Source organism: Neoarius graeffei, chromosome 20, assembly GCF_027579695.1.
Source record: "Neoarius graeffei isolate fNeoGra1 chromosome 20, fNeoGra1.pri, whole genome shotgun sequence".
NCBI classification, from domain to species: Eukaryota; Metazoa; Chordata; class Actinopteri; order Siluriformes; family Ariidae; genus Neoarius; species Neoarius graeffei.
Genome location: NC_083588.1, coordinates 52,817,697 through 52,830,180, shown reverse-complemented (window position 1 = coordinate 52,830,180; position 12,484 = coordinate 52,817,697). Strand labels below are relative to the sequence as shown.

Sequence of the window (12,484 nt, the reverse complement as noted above, 5' to 3'; positions counted from 1 at the left end):
CCTCCGGCGTCTTAACAGAGATGACAGAAAACATTCACAGTGTGTACTTGGCCTTGTAGTGTTTAGGTTCAAGCTTCTGTGAGACAAAATAATGTGCACTCACCGGCCACTTTAAAGCTAGACGGCCTTTCGATTTCACAAAATCAATGAAATTTAGTTCCCTCTGAAATTTCGTCGTTGTGATATACATTTATTTCTGCAATATCTCTCAAATTATCAGGCCATTCTGTGGCTGGGAAGTTATTTAATTTGAGGGAATTAAAGCAAATAATGTGCATGAAATCACTCGCTTCGCGCAGTCAAGCAGACAGAGGAAGTTCGTGTGTGTGCGCATGTGCAGGTTTACCTTTGAGCGTGCACTGACAGTTCCATCATTCTGTCGCTAAACGAACAGCTGATCACACCGAGGTGCTCGCTGAGCGCCGATATTTATTAGTTTGGTCCTGCGTTTCCTTTCCTTCGTATATAACATAACGTCTTTTCTTCTCGCTTTCCGTTACTGTAATCGGTCTTTCATGTTTCATTGGTGTCCTCCATTTTTCTCTTTCAAATTTGTATCCCACAATGCCTTGCACAAACGGGGAAAGCCCACCACGTGATGCATGATGTAGTATCTTGAATTGGTTCATGGTGAAGCAGGAAAAAATAGCGGAGAATTTAGGGCCACGTGGTCTTTAATTCATTAATGTTTTATTTTTTTAAAAAGTGAATAAATTTGGAAGTCTGTGAGTTGAGGGCGGCACGGTGGTGTAGTGGTTAGCGCTGTCGCCTCACAGCAAGAAGGTCTGGGTTCGAGCCCCGTGGCCGGCGAGGGCCTTTCTGTGCGGAGTTTGCATGTTCTCCCCGTGTCCGCGTGGGTTTCCTCCGGGTGCTCCGGTTTCCCCCACAGTCCAAAGACATGCAGGTTAGGTTAACTGGTGACTCTAAATTGATCGTGAGTGTGAATGGTTGTCTGTGTCTATGTGTCAGCCCTGTGATGACCTGGCGACTTGTCCAGGGTGTACCCCGCCTTTCGCCCGTAGTCAGCTGGGATAGGCTCCAGCTTGCCTGTGACCCTGTAGAACAGGATAAAGCGGCTAGAGATAATGAGATGAATGAAAGGGGTCTGTGAGTCGAAGTCAGTTGCTTTCGGTCCACTAAACAAAAATAACTGGGTGTCGGGGAAAATTCTTTTTATGACCTACACTTGAAAAATCTGAAACGCAGTCTACCTTTAATACGAACTTGTTGTCGATTCTAAGATCCCTGTTCTTGGCTGCAGGACTGGAACCCGGTGTGGTCTTCTGCTGTTGCATGCTGGGATGCTTTTTTGCTCATCACAGTTGTAAAGAGTTGCTATGAGTTGCTGTATCCTTCCTGGCAGCTCAAACCAATCTGGTCATTTTCCTCTGACCTCTCTCATCAACAAGACGTTTCCACCCACAGAACTCTTGCTCACTCATCTCAATGGTTTTTGTTTTTCGCACCATTCTGTATGAACTCTAGAGGCTGCTGTGTGTGAAAACCCCAGGAAATCAGGAGTTTCTGAAATACTCAAACCTGGTAAACCATCTGGCTCAAACCAACACCCGTGCCACAGTGAAAGGCACACTTTGAGATCATAATTTTTCCCATTCTGATGTTTGAAGTGAACATTAACTGAAGCTCTTGATTTTGTATCTGCGTGATTGATGCACTGTGCTGCTGTCAGGGGATCGGCTGATTAGAGAACCGCATCAAACAGCAGGTGGATGGGTGTTCCTAATAAAGTGTCCGGTGAGTGTATATCTTCCACATTGCTTCATGACTTTAGCCGTAAAAATCCAACATGTGTCATGTTTCATTCGCTGAGTTTAAATGTCCAAGTGGAAAACATTGTTTCGCAGCCCTTTACCATCAGAAATAAAACGAGAAGACACACAGGCCATAAAGCCCCTTTTGCAAGAACCACAAGTGACTCATCTGTGAATGCAAAGAACGAGAACTGGTAAACACACGGACACACATGCCCTATTCCGTCATGGGGCTACCCTGAAATGCATTTGTTTGTTTGTTTGTTTGTTTATTCTGTTGCTTTGACAGGGTGGCTGTCTTGAATCATGGGTGGTCTACAGTTTGACACCTATCCCACCCTGCACCATCCTCCATGCTCCGTGTTCTCTTCTCTCTCACACCCACACACACACACACACCCACACACGCACACCAAATAAGAGCTAAATAAAGCCGTGTTAAAGCAATAAACGCATGGTGTTGGGTGCAGCTTGGGTTTTTTTGCTGAATGCTGACTCCACACATGCACAAATATTAATGTCCAGGACTTTTGATGATATAACGTACCATGTTTCATGTGAAGAACATTAAGGAACCAGAGTTCTAGGTCATTCTATAGCATTTCACTATACACAGTTTGTTCATCACTATACAACAGTAGTGCTGAGTTCTTGAATCTGATTGGAAAGAAGGTCTCATCTCATTATCTCTAGCCGCTTTATCCTTCTACAGGGTTGCAGGCAAGCTGGAGCCTATCCCAGCTGACTACGGGCGAAAGGCGGGGTACACCCTGGACAAGTCGCCAGGTCATCACAGGGCTGACACATAGACACAGACAACCATTCACACTCACATTCACACCTACGGTCAATTTAGAGTCACCAGTTAACCTAACCTGCATGTCTTTGGACTGTGGGGGAAACCGGAGCACCCGGAGGAAACCCACGTGGACACGGGGAGAACATGCAAACTCCGCACAGAAAGGCCCTCGCCGGCCACGGGGCTCGAACCTGGACCTACTTGCTGTGAGGCGACAGCGCTAACCACTACACCACCGTGCCGCCCCTGGAAAGAAGGTGTTGATTAATTTTCTAAAACTTGCAGCAGAGCGAGAGAGAGAGAGAGAGAAAGCAAGAGAGAGAGAGATACAGAGAGAGAAAGACAGAGAGAGATAGAGAGAGAGAGAAAGCAAGAGAGAGAAAGCAAGAGAGAGAGAAAGAGAGATACAGAGAGAGAGAGAAAGCAAGAGAGAGAGAGAGAGAGAGAGAAAGAGATACAGAGAGAGAAAACAAGAGAGAGAGAGAGAAACAGAGAGACAAACTGAGAGAGAGAGAGAGAGAGAGAGAGGTGCAGCCCAGGTGTTGCTTGTTTCTTTTCATAATGAAGCCTCTCCACTTGTGTAATGCTCATGGCAGCTGAGACTAGACAGGCCATTCGATGGCATACAACAGTTATGACAACAAATTTATCAGTGTCAGAGATAAGAATCTCGATCTGTCAAACACTCCTATGGATGCTAAAAAAGCTGCCCAGCACAGCAGTTAGTGAACTGGCCAAAACTGATAAAGACAGATAACCTCTTCAGTTACATTCTCATCCATGGTCTTTATGTCTGGAGGTCACGCCTGAGGCCACAGATACGCACACGATATTACCCAACATGCCCAAGCTATAGACATTGATCACTATGATCTCCTGGATCAGCGGTTTTCACACTCAGCTCTATGATCTACACCTCAGACTGTATTGCTGTTTTTAAACCACATGATGATGGTGAAAATGTGCCGTTTAGGAGAATGTACAGGTAACCATGTAGGCTATATTGTAAAACTGAGATCAATTATGTTGTTTTTATTAGATATGCTGCAAGTTGTTTTTAATTTAAATTAGTGCTGTCAAGCGATTAAAATATTTAATCGCGATTAATGTCGCGACTGTCATAGTTAACTCGCGATTAATCGCAATTTAATCGCACATTTTTGTCACATGAAAAACCATTGTAATTCTCTTATCAGCATAAAAAAGTGAATGGGCTTGCTTTGTACCAATGCTTGTTTTTTTTTTTTTATTGCAGAGCATAACACGTCTTGTCGCAGCTACTGCAAAGTCGGGCTGGAGCCGCCGATGGGAAAACGAAACCTAAGCCGAGCACCGTGGCTCTTCGTCCCGAGGCGCAGGGCGAGCGCGCCCTGCCCGCGCTGGTTCTTTGCGGGGAGGGCAGAGGACTCTGGCTGTGCGGGGCGTGGCATTACAGTCTAGCTGCTATCGTTTTTCTAAGCAAAGTCTCTGTTCCAAGTTCCTGGCAGTTTCAAAAGCTTATGAAAAACCTACATCATGTCACAGAGCGTTAATCTCGCGATAAAAAAATTATCGCCGGGGGCGTCATGGCTCGGGTGGTTAGGGCGCCGTGCCATGAATGCGGGCGACCTGGGTTCGATTCCGGCCCGGGGTCGTTTCCCGATCCCTTCCCGTCTCTCTCTCTCCCGCTCGTTTCCTGTCTCTACACTGTCCTATCCAATAAAGGTGCAAAAAGCCCAAAAAAATATCTTAAAAAAAAAAAATTATCGCCGTTAAAATTGAGTCAAGTTAACACGATAATAATGCGACATTTTTGACAGCACTAATTTAAATGCAGTTAATAACAATAAGCCTGCAATAACAAAATGCCTTCTTGTAGTAACTAGCATTTTCTTGTAGTAACGAGATGTTTCCTTCCAGTAACGAGGTGTTTCCTTGTAATAGCTAGATATTTCCTTGTATTAGCAAGACGTTTCCTTGTAGTCATGTTTCCTTGTAGTAACGAGATGTTTCCTTGTAGTAACGAAGTGTTTCCTTGTAATAGCGAGATATTTCCTTGTAGTCATGGTTCCTTGTAGTAACGAGATGCTTCCTTGTAGTAACAAGGTGTTTCCTTCTAATAGCAAGATATTTCCTTGTAATAACGAGACGTTTCCTTGTAGTAACAAGATGTTTCCTTCTAATGATGAGATGTTTCCTTGTAGTAACGAGATATTTCCTTCTAGTAAGGATATGTCGTCGTGTAATAACAAGATATTGCTTAAAGTAACAAGATGTTTCCTTGTAGTAATGAGATGTTTTCTTCTAGTAACAGAATGTCTTCTTATAACTAACAAATTGTAAATAACAAGATGTTTGTCTACTTGTAACGAGTTACTTTCTTGTAATACGAATGTGTTTGTTTATTTATTTATTTGTTTGTTTGTTTGTTTGTTTGTTTTTGCATGGCAAGCATGGAAATTAAGTTATTCTGAAACAGGTCCTTGGATATAATTTTAATAAATAGATTAATAAATAAATGACGTCAGACCCCTAATCCAAATAACATTCAAACAGTGCACAGGGAGCACATCTTTGACCCATGCTGATGAAACTGAAAGTAAACAAAGTGTGCAGGTTCACCATGAAACACACTTTGTCATCACACACAGAAATCTGTTCTGTTTATCTGCTCTTTAAATAATCACACAGAGATCTGCTCTTTAAATAATCACACAGAGATCTGCTCTTTAAATAATCACACAGAGATCTGCTCTTTAAATGATCACACAGAGATCTGCTCTTTAAATGATCACACAGAGATCTGCTCTTTAAATGATCACACAGAGATCTGCTCTTTAAATGATCACACAGAGATCTGCTCTTTAAATAATCACACAGAGATCTGCTCTTTAAATGATCACACAGAGATCTGCTCTTTAAATGATCACACAGAGATCTGCTCTTTAAATAATCACACAGAGATCTGCTCTTTAAATGATCACAGAGATCTGCTCTTTAAATAATCACACAGAGACCTGCTCTTTAAATGATCACACAGAGATCTGCTCTTTAAATGATCACACAGAGATCTGCTCTTTAAATAATCACACAGAGATCTGCTCTTTAAATGATCACACAGAGATCTGCTCTTTAAATGATCACACAGAGATCTGCTCTTTAAATAATCACACAGAGATCTGCTCTTTAAATGATCACAGAGATCTGCTCTTTAAATAATCACACAGAGACCTGCTCTTTAAATGATCACACAGAGATCTGCTCTTTAAATAATCACACAGAGATCTGCTCTTTAAATAATCACACAGAGATCTGCTCTTTAAATAATCACACAGAGATCTGCTCTTTAAATAATCACACAGAGATCTGCTCTTTAAATGATCACACAGAGATCTGCTCTTTAAATGATCACACAGAGATCTGTTCTTTAAATGATCACACAGAGATCTGCTCTTTAAATAATCACACAGAGATCTGCTCTTTAAATGATCACACAGAGATCTGCTCTTTAAATGATCACACAGAGATCTGCTCTTTAAATAATCACACAGAGATCTGCTCTTTAAATGATCACACAGAGATCTGCTCTTTAAATAATCACACAGAGATCTGCTCTTTAAATGATCACAGAGATCTGCTCTTTAAATGATCACACAGAGACCTGCTCTTTAAATGATCACACAGAGATCTGCTCTTTAAATGATCACACAGAGATCTGCTCTTTAAATGATCACACAGAGATCTGCTCTTTAAATAATCACACAGAGATCTGCTCTTTAAATAATCACACAGAGATCTGCTCTTTAAATGATCACACAGAGATCTGCTCTTTAAATAATCACACAGAGACCTGCTCTTTAAATGATCACACAGAGATCTGCTCTTTAAATAATCACACAGAGATCTGCTCTTTAAATAATCACACAGAGATCTGCTCTTTAAATAATCACACAGAGATCTGCTCTTTAAATGATCACACAGAGATCTGCTCTTTAAATAATCACACAGAGATCTGCTCTTTAAATAATCACACAGAGATCTGCTCTTTAAATGATCACACAGAGATCTGCTCTTTAAATGATCACACAGAGATCTGCTCTTTAAATAATCACACAGAGATCTGCTCTTTAAATGATCACAGAGATCTGCTCTTTAAATAATCACACAGAGACCTGCTCTTTAAATGATCACACAGAGATCTGCTCTTTAAATGATCACACAGAGATCTGCTCTTTAAATGATCACACAGAGATCTGCTCTTTAAATAATCACACAGAGATCTGCTCTTTAAATAATCACACAGAGATCTGCTCTTTAAATGATCACACAGAGATCTGCTCTTTAAATAATCACACAGAGACCTGCTCTTTAAATGATCACACAGAGATCTGCTCTTTAAATAATCACACAGAGATCTGCTCTTTAAATAATCACACAGAGGTCTGCTCTTTAAATGATCACACAGAGATCTGCTCTTTAAATGATCACACAGAGATCTGCTCTTTAAATAATCACACAGAGATCTGCTCTTTAAATAATCACACAGAGATCTGCTCTTTAAATGATCACACAGAGATCTGCTCTTTAAATAATCACACAGAGATCTGCTCTTTAAATAATCACACAGAGATCTGCTCTTTAAATGATCACACAGAGATCTGCTCTTTAAATAATCACACAGAGATCTGCTCTTTAAATAATCACACAGAGATCTGCTCTTTAAATGATCACACAGAGATCTGCTCTTTAAATGATCACACAGAGATCTGCTCTTTAAATAATCACACAGAGATCTGCTCTTTAAATGATCACACAGAGATCTGCTCTTTAAATAATCACAGAGATCTGCTCTTTAAATAATCACACAGAGATCTGCTCTTTAAATAATCACACAGAGATCTGTTTTGTTTATTTTCTCTCAGACTCCTGTCAGTGCTGCAGCGCCGCTGAATAACGGTTTAAACGGCTCCAGACCAGTAAGCGCTGAACTGGTTTTCCAGTCTGACAGCACGCGCGATGTTTCTTCTCAGTCAGTTACGAGACTTTAATCTTTCACGCCACGCGGTATCGGTCTGGTTTACAGACAGAAACGCATCCCCGGTTCCTGGGGTTTAATCATCTGTGAGCTAATAATTCATTCATCACTAATAAGGAGCGCGCGCCGCGGCTCATCACCGCGCTAAACTTTAGCCTCGTTTTTAAACAAAGTGCCGAGTGTCGCCATTCCGGTTCCCGTCACTCGGTGTCATTGTGTAACTCGGACCGTTAGAAAGTTCATTTCCGCGAGTTGGGCTGGAGTCGGGTTTTAGAACGCCTGTCGGTATTTTAAAATAATAATTATAATAATAATCATAATCATTTTATAAATGTGTTAAATGTGTTGACTGTATTTCACGACGCTGCTGTTCTCGTCGGAATGTAAGAGAGGAATCCAGCTCGCGACGCGACTCGGCTGCGTTCCAAACCCCACACTCACCTACTACATAGTACAGACTACTAATCTACCACCATTCACTGTACTGGAGTGGACTGTAGTGTAGTGTACTGGACTGTAGTGTAGTAGAGTGTAGTGTAGTGGAGTGTACTGTAGTGTGGAGTGTACTGTAGTGTGGAGTGGAGAAAAGTGGACTGTAGTGGAGTGGAGTGGAATGGAGTGTACTGTAATGGAGTGGAGTGTCCTGGAGTGACATGTACTGTAGTGGAGTGGAGTGTACTGTAGTGGAGTGTACTGGACTGTAGTGTAGTGTAGTGTAGTGTAGTGTAGTGTACTGTAGTGTGGAGTGTACTGTAGTGTGGAGTGGAGAAAAGTGGACTGTAGTGGAGTGGAGTGGAATGGAGTGTACTGTAATGGAGTGGAGTGTCCTGGAGTGGCATGTACTGTAGTGGAGTGGAGTGTACTGTAGTGGAGTGTACTGTTGTGGAGTGGAGTGGAGTGTACTGTAGTGTACTGTAGTGTGGAGTGTACTGTAGTGGAATGGAGTGTACTGTAATGGAGTGGAGTGTCCTGGAGTGGCGTGTACTGTAGTGGAGTGGAGTGGAGTGTACTGTAGTGGAGTGGAGTGGAGTGTACTGTTGTGGAGTGGAGTGTACTGTAGTGTACTGTAGTGTGGAGTGTACTGTAGTGGAGTGGAGTGTACTGTAGTGGAGTGTACTGTTGTGGAGTGGAGTGGAGTGTACTGTAGTGGAGTGTACTGTAGTGTGGAGTGGAGTGTACTGTAGTGTGGAGTGTACTGTAGTGTGGAGTGGAGTGTACTGTAGTGTGGAGTGTACTGTAGTGGAGTGGAGAAAAGTGTACTGTAGAGGAGTGGAGTGAAGAAAAGTGGACTGGAGTGGAGTGGAGTGGAGTGGAGTGGAATGGAGTGTACTGTAATGGAGTGGAGTGTCCTGGAGTGGCGTGTACTGTAGTGGAGTGGAGTGTACTGTAGTGGAGTGTAGTGGAGTGTACTGTTGTGGAGTGGAGTGTACTGTAGTGTACTGTAGTGTGGAGTGTACTGAAGTGGAGTAGAGTGTACTGTAGTGGAGTGTACTGTTGTGGAGTGGAGTGGAGTGGAGTGGAGTGTACTGTAGTGGAGTGGAGTGGAGTGTACTGTAGTGGAGTGGAGTGTACTGTAGTAGAGTGTACTGTTGTGGAGTGGAGTGTACTGTAGTGGAGTGTACTGTAGTGTGGAGTGTACTGTAGTGGAGTGGAGTGGAGTGTACTGTAGTGGAGTGTACTGTAGTGGAGTGGAGTGTACTGTAGTGGAGTGGAGTGTACTGTAGTAGAGTGTACTGTTGTGGAGTGGAGTGTACTGTAGTGGAGTGTACTGTAGTGTGGAGTGTACTGTTGTGGAGTGGAGTGGAGTGTACTGTAGTGGAGTGTACTGTTGTGGAGTGGAGTGGAGTGTACTGTAGTGGAGTGGAGTGTACTGTAGTGGAGTGGAGTGTACTGTTGTGGAGTGGAGTGTACTGTAGTGGAGTGTACTGTAGTGTGGAGTGTACTGTAGTGGAGTGGAGTGGAGTGTACTGTAGTGGAGTGTACTGTAGTGGAGTGGAGTGTACTGTAGTGGAGTGGAGTGTACTGTAGTAGAGTGTACTGTTGTGGAGTGGAGTGTACTGTAGTGGAGTGTACTGTAGTGTGGAGTGTACTGTTGTGGAGTGGAGTGGAGTGTACTGTAGTGGAGTGTACTGTTGTGGAGTGGAGTGGAGTGTACTGTAGTGGAGTGGAGTGTACTGTAGTGGAGTGGAGTGTACTGTTGTGGAGTGGAGTGTACTGTAGTGGAGTGTACTGTAGTGTGGAGTGTACTGTAGTGGAGTGGAGTGTACTGTAGTGTAGTGTACTGTACTGTAGTGTACTGTAGTGTACTGTACTGTAGTGTAGTGGAGTGTACTGTACTGTAGTGTAGTGTACTGTACTGTAGTGTAGTGGAGTGTACTGTAGTGTAGTGTAGTGTAGTGTACTGTACTGTAGTGCAGTGTAGTGTACTGTAGTGTAGTGTAGTGTAGTGTAGTGTATTGTACTGTACTGTAGTGTAGTGGAGTGTACTGTAGTGTAGTGTAGTGTAGTGTAGTGTACTGTAGTGCAGTGGAGTGTACTGTAGTGTAGTAAATGTATCACGCCGCTGCTGCTGTTTAGTCGCCTACGGTAGTGCGGATTGGGACACAGCAGCCCTCTGACTTTGACAGCTTCCCAGCGAGCCCTAACAGCGGTGCTGCTGCAGTGCCTCCTGTCTGTCTGCTGTCCGTTAAATTGTGTCAAAAGCTTCGAGAAAACACCAGATATTATTCCATGTTATTAAAACAACATCTCAATATTTAATATAAAGTGAACAAAGCCATATTTGGCTATAATTATGATGTCAAGTCAGGTATAAAGTTGCGTCAAACAGATACAGAATGAGGAGTCAGAGAGAGAGAGAGAGAGAGAGAGACACTTACCTCGGCAGGGAGTGGAAACGTCTTGTCAAGTTGCATAAAACTGCCGCAGAAATCTCCGGATAGATTCACAGGGAGAGAAAGGAAAGGAAAGGAAAGGAAAGGAAAAGCGGCGAGACAACCTGAGCTGCCCGTGTGTCCGCTTCCACCAGCGGGCTGTGCGCACTCTCTCTCTCTCTCGCTCTCTCACTCTCTCAACCGCCCACTTCCGGTGTTGTTTCCTCGCTCTTGTTTTCTCTCATCTGTCTTTCTTCTTTGCTATTTATGCGCTGTATCCGCTGAGCGCTTATAAGCGCCTATAAACTGCGCGCCACTGTGTTTTGTTTTGGTCGCGCGGATCTCACAGGCTCACGAGGTCGCCAGGAGGCGTGAGCGCGCGCGAGAGAGGCGACCTGAGTGAGTCGCGCGCCTTCCGAAATATTCCCGGCGGTCGCACACGCGCGCGCGCACATTTACACTACTGTGCAGAAGTCTGAGGCGCAAATAAACAAACATCTCATCTCATTATCTCTAGCCGCTTTATCCTGTTCTACAGGGTCGCAGGCAAGCTGGAGCCTATCCCAGCTGACTACGGGCGAAAGGCGGGGTACACCCTGGACAAGTCGCCAGGTCATCACAGGGCTGACACATAGACACAGACAACCATTCACACTCACATTCACACCTACGGTCAATTTAGAGTCACCAGTTAACCTAACCTGCATGTCTTTGGACTGTGGGGGAAACCGGAGCACCCGGAGGAAACCCACACGGACACGGGGAGAACATGCAAACTCCGCACAGAAAGGCCCTCGCCGGCCAAGGGGGCTCGAACCCGGACCTTCTTGCTGTGAGGCGACAGCGCTAACCACTACACCACCGTGCCGCCCATAAACAAACATCTCTCATCTCATCTCATTATCTCTAGCCGCTTTATCCTTCTACAGGGTCGCAGGCAAGCTGGAGCCTATCCCAGCTGACTACGGGCGAAAGGCGGGGTACACCCTGGACAAGTCGCCAGGTCATCACAGGGCTGACACATAGACACAGACAACCATTCACACTCACATTCACACCTACGGTCAATTTAGAATCACCAGTTAACCTAACCTGCATGTCTTTGGACTGTGGTGGAAACCGGAGCACCCGGAGGAAACCCACACGGACACGGGGAGAACATGCAAACTCCGCACAGAAAGGCCCTCGCCGGCCAAGGGGGCTCGAACCCGGACCTTCTTGCTGTGAGGCGACACCGCTAACCACTACACCACCGTGCCACCCATAAACAAACATAATGAAATTAATAATAATGAACAGCAGTGAGCCATAATACATGAAACAGTCAGTATTTGGTGTGAGACGACCCTTTGCTTGAAAAAACTAGATAGAATAGATGGGGATGCCTCCGCCTGGTAGACTACACGCCTTATTGTGATTTGGTGATGGACATTTGACCGCACAGTAATCTTGACCTGTGACCTTTTAACTTCAAAATCTAATCAGTTCATGTTTGTCCCCAAATGCACAAATGGTGAAAGTTTGGTGAAATTCCTTTCATTTGCCTTGGAGATATTGCGTTCACAAGGTTTTCGGACAGACATTTGACCTCACAGTGACCTTGACCTTAGACCTTTTGATCTCAAAATCTAATATTTTCATCCTTGTCCCAAAGTGCACAAATGGTGAAAGTTTGGTGAAATTCCTTTCATTAGCCTTTGAGATATCTTGTTCACAAGGTTTCAGGACGAACGCACGGACGGACGCACGCAACCCAAAAACATAATGCCTCCTGCACCTTAAGGTGGCAGAGGCATAAAAATAGTAGTTTGAGGTACAATGAGTGCAGTTTGATAAGGAAATGAGCTGTAGGTTTTACTAAGCATCTTACAGAACCAGCCACAGTTCTTCTGGACACTTTTGCCGCTTTTCCACTACAAACGCGGCTGAGTCGGGCTGGCTGGAAGTGGGTGGACACATTGGGTGGAGTTAGCGAAAGTGGGTGGACGTCAGGTGATGTCGTTAAGCAGCGCAAACAGTGACATCA

The 12,484-nt window shown here is 44.1% G+C and overlaps 1 protein-coding gene across 2 annotated transcripts in view; it reads right to left on the bottom strand.

The window, feature by feature from the left end:
• stat5a (signal transducer and activator of transcription 5a) overlaps positions 1 to 10,865 on the bottom strand; it is a 193,460-nt gene extending 182,595 nt beyond the window's left edge. The window contains exon 1 of one of the 2 annotated variants that reach the window (XM_060901976.1): positions 10,465 to 10,865. The gene's annotated coding sequence lies outside the window, so the exon portion shown is untranslated. The remainder of the gene's footprint in view (positions 1 to 10,464) is intronic. The other variant, XM_060901978.1, reaches the window with a different exon arrangement.
• Positions 10,866 to 12,484: the final 1,619 nt, after the last annotated feature.